Raw genomic sequence first — 10,121 nt, 5'->3', positions numbered from 1 at the left:
GGCATATCTTGGTTTTCAATGTTTAGTACATAATTTATTGTCTGTTACATCTCCTGTACATCATCCCACAGGGTCCAGGGTAGCCTTCCCCAATAGGCAATCTGTGAAGAATGTGTATTTAAAATACATAGGTGTGACAAAGTTGTGGGAAGAGTGAATACCTGTAGTTAGTACATGTGTTATCCAGGACATCTTACTCCAATTACCATTAAAAGGCTGGATGGTATTAAATTTATAAGAAGATGCAGTTATCAAGCTAGTAATTAAATTGTCATAGTTAAGTCCAAAGGATCCCACCAAGACATTTTCTTTTTATTAAGCACCTTAGGGCCTTGTTATAGGTTATAATAGAATCATCTGGAGAATGGGAATAAGTTACATTGAATTCTATTGAGGTGACCTGTGATAATTATTGTAGCTGAATATAGATGATGAATTTTCAGTTAGACTAGTCAGTTCTCATACCATTTATGGCGCAGAGTCAGAGTGCCATAAATTTGAATATTTTAATCCATGAAGCCACATACGGTGTGGCTCCTTTTAATGTAGTTGGGGTGTAATCTGAGTTTTAATGAATGAAGGATTCATTACATGATCTTTTAATATGAAATTTGGTAGTTGGGGCTCTGAGGTCTGTAATCATCAGATTATATACCTGCTCTAGTTGGTATTATCTGGGTTGTTTTGAACCCTAGCCTCAGGTTTTAGTTCAAATAAATTTGATTTTATTAAGCACTGTAAATTTGTTTATATAATAGTGGATATACATATGACATTGCCATTTGCCTGATTGATAGTTTGAAATCCTCTCAACCAAATTAGTGTACATTTTCCATACTGGATGTGTGACGTTTGTCCTAGTCTTGACAAAAGGAGTAACTGTGATGTTATGTCCCTTGGAATGATGCAAAATTTAATAAGATGCGTGTATCATTGTAGTATTACCCTGTACCACTAGAGGGTGTCCATTCCCCAGATATGTTCCATCTATGTTGGACTGTGATTTTAGAGTTGAGATATTCTGCATAAGTTGACCAGTATTTGCCTCAAATACTAACAAATTGTCTCCAAAAGTGTAGTGGGTTTTGTTGTATCTCTAAACATACTTAAATTAATTCAAAGTTGGACAGTATAGAGATGTAGTTTTGGGCTGCAGTGGGAGTAAACTTTCATGTGCCCCAAAGCCTGATTTGGCAATAATGTGAAATCATGTGGCAAGATTTTAGAAAAGTGAGCACCTCGGTTTGCTTTAGACTTCTTTGTTGTGAGTTTTCTAATATCAGTGGGAAGCTGTAAGATGTAAATAGACATGCGCTTAGACAGGGTCTCATTTGGTATTACTAAGTTGGAGACATTCAGAGGTCATAGTAAAAAAGTGATCCTAATTAATTGAAATACCAGTACAGCCTGTAATGAAATTTGAGAAGATGAGGAAAGTCTGAAGAGAAAGATGTAATGTTTGGTACTTGTACAAATTACAAAATTTCAAATTAAATTGTTTTAATTAAACTTTGAAATGCTGAGTTTCCATTCTGCATGGAGAAGAAAGTTTATAAATACCTCATGGAGTATTGAACAGAGGACTCTGGAGTGAAGTTCATGGGAAGACAAAGCTTGGATTTGTCTGAGGAACCTTTGAATTTCTGTGAAGATTGTGCTTTAAAAAAAGGCACCTAAGCCGGGCGGTGGTGGCGCACGCCTTTAATCCCAGCACTCGGGAGGCAGAGCCAGGCGGATCTCTGTGAGTTCGAGGCCAGCCTGGGCTACCAAGTGAGTTCCAGGAGAGGCGCAAAGCTGCACAGAGAAACCCTGTCTTGAAAAACCAAAAAAAAAAAAAAAAAAAAAAAAAAAAAGGCACCTAAGAATAGAAGTAGGCCTCCTGAGCATCATTCTGAGGTAGACCATGGGCAGTATGGGCACAGAGTGCCTAGAACACATCAATGCTCAGTTGCTTTTGAGGATCAGTAATGGACTGACAAGTCCAGGCTTGTTCAGGCCGAAGGCATCTATAGATTAGTTCCTGATCCATTTCTCCAGATGTGGCCATTCTCAGGTGCACAGAGGGACTGAAAATCTGGCTATAACAGTTCAAAGCAAGGTGTGCTGTGGTTTCATGCCTCTCATAACTTCAGTTTATGGGCTGACATTGACAACTAAATATACTTTTCTTCAAGGGTGCTGGAAAATGCAAAGATCTGCTCAATCCCAAATGAAGGGTGGTGGTATTTATAAGGATGAACAGGACATAGGTACTGGAGAGGGACAGCACACACCAATACACATGAGGACACACAATATAATGGGAACTTCTCAGGGGAAGACACTCTAAGGAGACAGAAATGGAATAACCCCATCATTCATCATCCTTGAACTCCATGAAAGGGATAATGCCTAGAAATGCTAAAGGGTGAGAAAGGAAATTACTATTGAACTAAGTAAAATGTCTTAATTGAATGGGTTTAGTGTGAGAGCAGGCAAACTGGATGGTGAAGATGAGAAATAGAGAATTGTGTGGAAAGTGCCCAAGAGGGCATATTCAGATGAAAGTCAGATACCGTCAGTATAGGAAGACAAAACATAAAATTTCTGAAGTGGACACTAGTTCTATTTTGAAATACTAAGGAAAATACATTGTAGTGCTGACTGGCCACTATCCTGGGGCTGCTCAAGATGGTGTTAAACTCTGGGCCTTCACCCAGGAATTTTATCTGTTTGAAATGAATGGGAGGAGCATATGCAAATAAAACATTCTGTTCTCTAATAAACAGCTCAGCTGCTGTTCCTACAGCTGAGAGAGAGAGAGAGAGAGAGAGAGAGAGAGAGAGAGAGAGAGAGAGAGAGAGAGAGAGAGAGGCCAGTATTTCTGAGGTCTCCATAGCCTCCTGCTGTTCACTGGATTAATTCAGAAGACATACCATGAAGCTTGGGCAGAGCTGGGTTCTTGCTTTGATAATTTTGAATGGTAATCTAATGGGGAAATAGAGGATCCAGTGCATGCATTTGTGTGTTTGTGTGTGTGTGTGTGCGCGCGCGCGCGTGCATGCGTGCGTGCGCGCGTGCCTGTGTGTGTGTGTGTGTGTGTGAGAGACAGAGAGAGAGTGAGAGTGAGAGAGTGAGAGAGAGAGAGAGAGAACCTCTTAAGCACATCATTGTTATGTTCACAGGTGTTCACTGTGAAGTACATCTGGTGCAGTCTGGAGGAGGCTTTATTCAGCCAGGAGGTTCCCTGAGACTCTATTGTGAAGGATCTGGGTTCACCTTCAGTGACTTCTACATACACTGGCATCGCCAGGCTCCAGGAAAGAGTCTGGAGTGGGTGGGTTTCATTAGAGACAAACCCAGGGGGCACACAACAGAGTATGCTGCATCTGTGAAACAGATTCACCATTTCAAGAGATGATTCCAAGAACACTGCCTACCTTCACATGAGCAGTCTGAGAGCTGAGGACTCGGCGATGTATTACTGTGCCAGAGAAAGAGACACAGTGAGTAGATGGTAGTGTGAGCCCAGACAAAAACCTCCCTCAAGTGGTGCTTGCCACCAGTGAATGCTCAGAACCAGCAGGGGGCACTCAGGACTAGCTGTAGCCACAGCTAGTGGGACCAGAAGTGGATTTAAGTTTTATAACTTTTGTATGCTAGAGTCATAAGTTTATGAATTGTTTCTGCATTTTTGCTATTACAATGCATTTTTATTATTTGAGTATTCAGTCAAAGAAAAAGTAAGATGCAAAATGCATTGTAAGGGGGAGAATATGCATTTTTATGCACTAGTAATTTCTGATAATGTTAATTTATATGTCTGTATTTATTTACAGAAATCTATCAACATCTACTAAATTACTCAGAACATACATAATCTTTATATATGGGTTATATCCATATATCTATAAATAGATATTTAAATAAATACATGAGTAAAGTTGTAGGTTTTTTAGATAACTTATACAACTATTATTTAAATTTTTCCTAAACAATAAAATTTAATGTTTAAATAAACATAAATTATCTGACTCATACAGAACTTTGTTCTGTGACTTCTCTCTATGCAAGTTTATTTCAAATATTCTACTTTAATAGTGTTTTTTACACTGTGAAAATATGAGTTTTTTTGTTTTAAATGTGCCTATGCAATTTAAAGTGACAGATACATTAATAATCTTGATGTAACCATTCCATATTGTGCCCATAAACCTCAAGATCACTTTTTAACCCAATAAACATGTAACAGTTTGCTGAAAGTTTACAATAGTTTCTTAACTACCAGTCATATTGGTCTCTTCTCAAGACATGGTCTTCACCTGTCTGTTTTCTAAAACTTCTTAGACCTTCCTGAGTATGTATGTGAATATATATATATTCTACCTATAGAGAATTCTATATATATAGAATATATATGTATGTATACATATATTCTAATCTCCTGAACCTTGCAAAGTCTACATGAATACCAGGAGTTGGTGTCCACCATGCCAACTAGGCTGAGTCATTTTTCTTGCATTGGGTAACACCACTAGAAACAACATTTGCTCACTTCCTGTCCCTGCTGTCCCAACCCAAAAGCTTTAACTTTATGTTCATCACATTCTGGAAGAGAAATTAGAAGATTTGTAAATAGGTATTTTTTTTCTGGAGAATAAGTAATGAATAAGTGCAATGTTGTGAGTGTAACCAAACATTTTCTGATTGGATTTAACACCCATCAACATGCCTGGTACTATAAATCTGGCCAAGAACCCATGGTTGAGTACCTCAGAGTCCCTGGGTTAACTTGTTACTATTATTTCACTAAATGGACATATTATCAAACTGACCTCTAAATTTGTATCTCTCTACCTGTAGATTAGTAAAGTTGATGGTGATTAATGTAAAAACTCACAACTGGCCAGCGTGCACATATGCACATGCACACACACACATGCACACACACACACACACACACACACACACACACACACACACACGCACAACATGAAGCAATAATAATTACAGACGAGGTTAAAAATTGGAAAGTGAGGTGGACAAGATTGGAGTCAAAGGAGGCAGGAGTAGAAGTGATGTAAATATAGTTCTCATGTATGAAATTCTCAAAAATGTTTAAAAAGATGAGAACATATGTAAATGGTATTGGCCATAGTGTCAGGCCTGCCAGTGGGAGAGGCCTCTAGGACAGACACAACTCCAGTCTGTCAGACTTCTAGTCCAGCCAACATAATAAATACCTAGTTGTAATAGTTTTGGGATACACGCTGAATTCAACTTGTATCACATCAAATGTGGACCTAGATCTTAAGGCTTCATACTGGATGTGATGGTCTATACATCAGGGTTTACTACAGTGTGGTATCTTTGGTAGGTAAAAATGTGACATAGAGAACCTGGTTGATCAATCCATTATTACCTCATCTATAGCCTTCCAGAATCATAGAATGTATAAGCACATGCAAATAACTGTAGATTACAGAGTAAAGATTGTAGATGCAGGCTAGAAAGAATGGAATAAATGTTGATTGTTTCTGATATGGGCAAGAAAGAGCTAATCACACAAATACACCCATAGCCTGCTCCAGAGAGACTTCTGTGGAAGGAATTCTCCTGACTTGCATTTGTGGTGGAGTCATAATCCATACTGTTCCTGAGTTTGCCATAAATCATCTCCATTAGCTGAGAAGTCTCATGTATCATTAAATAAAATATTAAAATGAAGTACAGGAATGAAACAGGAAATGATAAGGCCCTCAGTCAAATCTGATATGTTGACTGACATTTGAACACAACTCATCTCCTTCCAAAACATAGAAAGAGAGAGAATGAATAGAGAATGATGGGGAGTTCTGATATCTGACATGCTAAATGTCACTGCAGAATCTGATGTTTATTTTTCTGTTATGGTGATATTTTATTTGTGCTGAAATATGATTTTATTTGTATGTTAATAAATAAAAGTGCCTGGGGGTCAGAGCTAATAGCAAGCCATAGCAGAAGTCTGGCAGTGGTAGCACACGCCCTTAATCCCAATCACATGACAGGCAGATCTCTGTGTTCAAGGACACCACCAGCATGGAGACACACGCCTTTAATCTCAATACCAACCATAGAAGACCTGGAGGTCTGTACAGACAAGCAGTGATGAGGAGGTCATGTGGTTGGGTTTACAACCAATGAGAAGGCAGAACAGAAAGTCAATAAAAAGACAGACACACAGGAAGTAGGTCTCTTTCTGAGGGGAAGGACGGCAGCGGCAGTGAGGGGTAAGAAGGCGGTGGTGGCGTGGTGGCACACACGCCTTTAATCCTATCACTTGGGAGGTAGAGATCCAGTCGGATCTCTGTGAGTTCAAAGCCACACTGGAAAAGCAAGGCATGGTAACTCACGCCTTTAATCCCAGGAAGTGATGGCAGAAAGCAGAAAGGTATATAAGGTTTGAGGACCAGGAACTAGAGCCTGGTTAAGCTTTTAGGCTTTTAGCAGCAGTTCAGCTTAGAGCCATTCAGATGAGGACTCAGAAGCTTCCAGTCTGAGGAAACAGGATCAGCTGAGGAATTGGCAAGGTGAGGAAGCTGTGGCTTGTTCTGCTTTTCTGATCTTCCAGCATTCACCCCAATACCCAGCTCCAGGTTTGATTTTATTAATAAGACTCTTTAAGATTCTTGCTATATTCTGTGATTCCAGACACATTTGGGTCCTGTAACTCTAATCACAGACTCCTTATAGTAGATGGACTTCAGTGGGTATGAAGCTTGGTAGCCTGACTCCAGCAGGTTCATAGAGTTCAGGGATGATCAGATTTGACCTCATCTAGTTACCTTGGTGCATTGTGTATAACCCTCACTTAGCCATTCTGACACATGCCAAGATGCGATCACTTAAACAACTCCTTTGATAATCAACACAATTTTCTCCAGTTCTTGCAGCTGAACTTCGTGCAAATATTCCTCTAAGAAGAGTCATAAAAACCCTAATATCACAGTAAGCTCTGAAGAAGATGAAATAAACATACTCACTTAAACAAATGTATAAGACACGATGAAGCAATATAAAAAACCCATGACACAACCATCACCCAAGATCCAATGCCAAGCAGCCAGTTCCTCTATGAGAGAATGCAAAATTACAGAAATAGCTGAAATGTCTGAGAAAGAATTCAGAGTCATACTATTCAAAAGAACTAACAATCACACAGAAGTGACAAACAGACACGTGAGCTAAGGAAATATATCCAAGATCTTGACCAGACAGCCTCCAAAGTGAATGAAACATTTAATATATTTATTAACAAATTTAATAAGAACATTAATTAAATTTGAGGGCAAAGCTCAAAATATGAAGGAAAAATAGCAAGGAGATTAAAACATTGAAAAATCACTATAAAAATGCTTGAAATGCTCTGTGAGTTCGAGGCCAGCCTGGTCTCCAAAGCGAGTTCCAGGAAAGGCTCAAAACTACACAGAGAAACCCTGTCTCAAAAAAAAAAAAAATGCTTGAAATGAAGGAGATGATTAGCCAAATAAAACCCACAACGGATATTATCATTAACATACAAGACCATAGTCGAGTGGTGGTGGTGGTGGTGGCGGCGGCGGCGGCGGCGGCGGCGGCGGCGGCGGCGGCGGCTGCTCACGCCTTTAATCCCAGCACTCAGAAGGCAGAGGCATGCAGATTTGTGAATTCAAGGCCAGGCTGGTCTACAAAGCGAGTTCCAGGCTCCAAAGCTACACAGAGAAACCCTGTCTCAAAAAACCAAAAAAAAAAAAAAAAAAAAAAAGAAAAAGTAATATTTCTAAGAAGTCCAAGATATGTTCAAGAAGCCAAACCTAAGAATTCATGGTGTAGAAGAAGAATCAGAGGAAAAATTGAATAAAAAGACTGACTAATATAGAGAGATTATAGCAGAGCACTTCCCAAATTATAGAAAGAAGTAGGCTTCCAAATACAAGAGGTATGTAGAACTTCAAATAGACATAACCATAGCATATTACAATCAGGATGTCAAATATTCAAAGTAAAGAAACAATACTAAAAACATGAAAAAACAACTCACAAAGGCAGAAATATCAGCATTACCCCAGAATTTTGATCAGCAATCATGAAGGCCAGAAGGATATGGAATGCAATTTTTCAAGCTCTGAAAAGAAACAACTCTGAACAAAGAATGCTATATCCTGCTAGACTATCTTTCAATACTGGTGGGAAAAAAGGCATTTCAAGGCATACACAAGTTAAGGCAACTCATGACAGGTAAGTCAGCACTGCAGGAAGTCCTTAGGGGATACTCTACGGGAACAAAGATGAAAGGGAGGCTGACTGCAGATAAATGAACTAGACATGAGGAGGAAACAGCCATGCTGCACACAGCAGCTCATCAAACCCTCAACCTAACATGGAAACAAGAAAAGAAATACCCAATATTCCAGGAAAACAGAACACCACCCATCAAATTTATAGTAGATAGCAAACCTCGTTCTACACTAACCTTAAATGTAAATGGCCTCAAACATCACCACAAAAAAGATACAAATGGATAAGATTAAAAAGAAATAAGGACCAACTACATTCTGTGTTCAAGAAACACTTAATCAGTAAAGATTCCTAAAATGTCAATAGAAAAGGATGAAAAGCAAACTGCCAAGCAACTGGAAAACATAAAAAGGCTGGTAGAGCTCCCCTCATATCAGTCAAAGTAAACATTCAACTAAAATTAACTAAAAGTCATTAAAAGGGGGCACTAGGTATTAGAAAAAGAAAGAATTCATCCAGGAGATGTAACAATTATAAACCTTTATACATAAAGTTTTGGATCCCAAATTTCATGAAACAAATACTGAATGACAAAAGTCCACATAGGTCCTGACACAATAATAATTTGGGACTTCAATATCCCACTCTAAAATTTAGGTATATCTTCCAAAACTAAAAACAAAAAAATTCAGAGCTGAAATGTACTAAGGAGGAACTGGACTTAACAGACATACAGAGAATATTCCACTTAACATATACAGAATATACTTTTTTCCTCATATGGAAACTTCTCAAAATCTATCACATCATAGAACACAAGTTAACTCTAAACAAATGTGAAAAATTGAGATAATTCCTTGTCTCCTATCAGAAAATAATGGATGGTTGGATCCTCTGCTGGGTGATTGTGGCTTCTGGCTGCTGGGAGCTGAGAGCCTTCTCCTGGCTGTGAACCTTCAGAAAGAGCCTGTCCTGAGAGAAAAGAAAATAAAGGTCTGTAGAAAGTGAAGAGCTATCACTGAAAATCCATCAATATGTCAGTGGACACATTCAAGAACCAGTTCACCCTGAATCTGAGCTCTTCTACCACTGAAGACACAGCCTTGCATTACTGTGCAGCAGACAGTGCTGCGTGCTCAGTAACAACCACACTTTGAGGGTGCTCAGGGCCAGCAGGGGGAGCTGTAGATCCAAATTTCACCAGGACAGAAAATGTAGTAGGTGCAGAAAAAACTTCAGGAGAGGGAATGAGTCCTAGGAGACTCTAAGGTTTCCTATCCTAACCTCATATAAATTCAGAGACCATATAGTACATGTGAAGTAGCTACTGTGACTAGACTCTGAGCGTGAATACAGTAAAAATTCTTTGTTAAGTGATATTGCATGTATGTTTAGTCACTACATGGAACCTTGTTGGAAGGACAAACATCAAGTGCACATACATATAAGAAGGCTGCAAGTTTTCAAACAGGAGGTGTCAAACATCCAGTCATCATCGTCACGACCTCCAGCAGCAGCATTTGTAAATCTATCTGTAACTTCTTCCCCCTGAAGGAGGGGCTTTCACAGCTGGAATATATGACTGAGTTGGTGTCTCAGGCTTTGATATTCTACCCACAGTGTTGAGCCCATGCAGCTCTGCTGGGCAAGTGTGGGAGACCTGGTCCCAAGGTGTCATCCACTGCCATGTGAAGCCCTAAGCTCAGGGGAAGGAGAGAGGGAGAAGCCAGGCATAATGGCATAGTCTGGTGTAGTGGGAAGCTGTTCCAGCTTTTACCTTGAAACACTGCCCCTAGTGTGGCAGCAAGTAACTACCAAACCTGCCTATGACCTGTCCCTGGGGTGTGGCCAAGAGGAGACCCCTTAAGACCCGAGATGCGAAC

This window comes from Peromyscus eremicus, chromosome 14 (assembly GCF_949786415.1).
Source record: "Peromyscus eremicus chromosome 14, PerEre_H2_v1, whole genome shotgun sequence".
NCBI lineage: Eukaryota > Metazoa > Chordata > Mammalia > Rodentia > Cricetidae > Peromyscus > Peromyscus eremicus.
The sequence above is the reverse complement of the archived record's forward strand: the minus strand, read 5'-3'. Positions refer to the sequence as shown.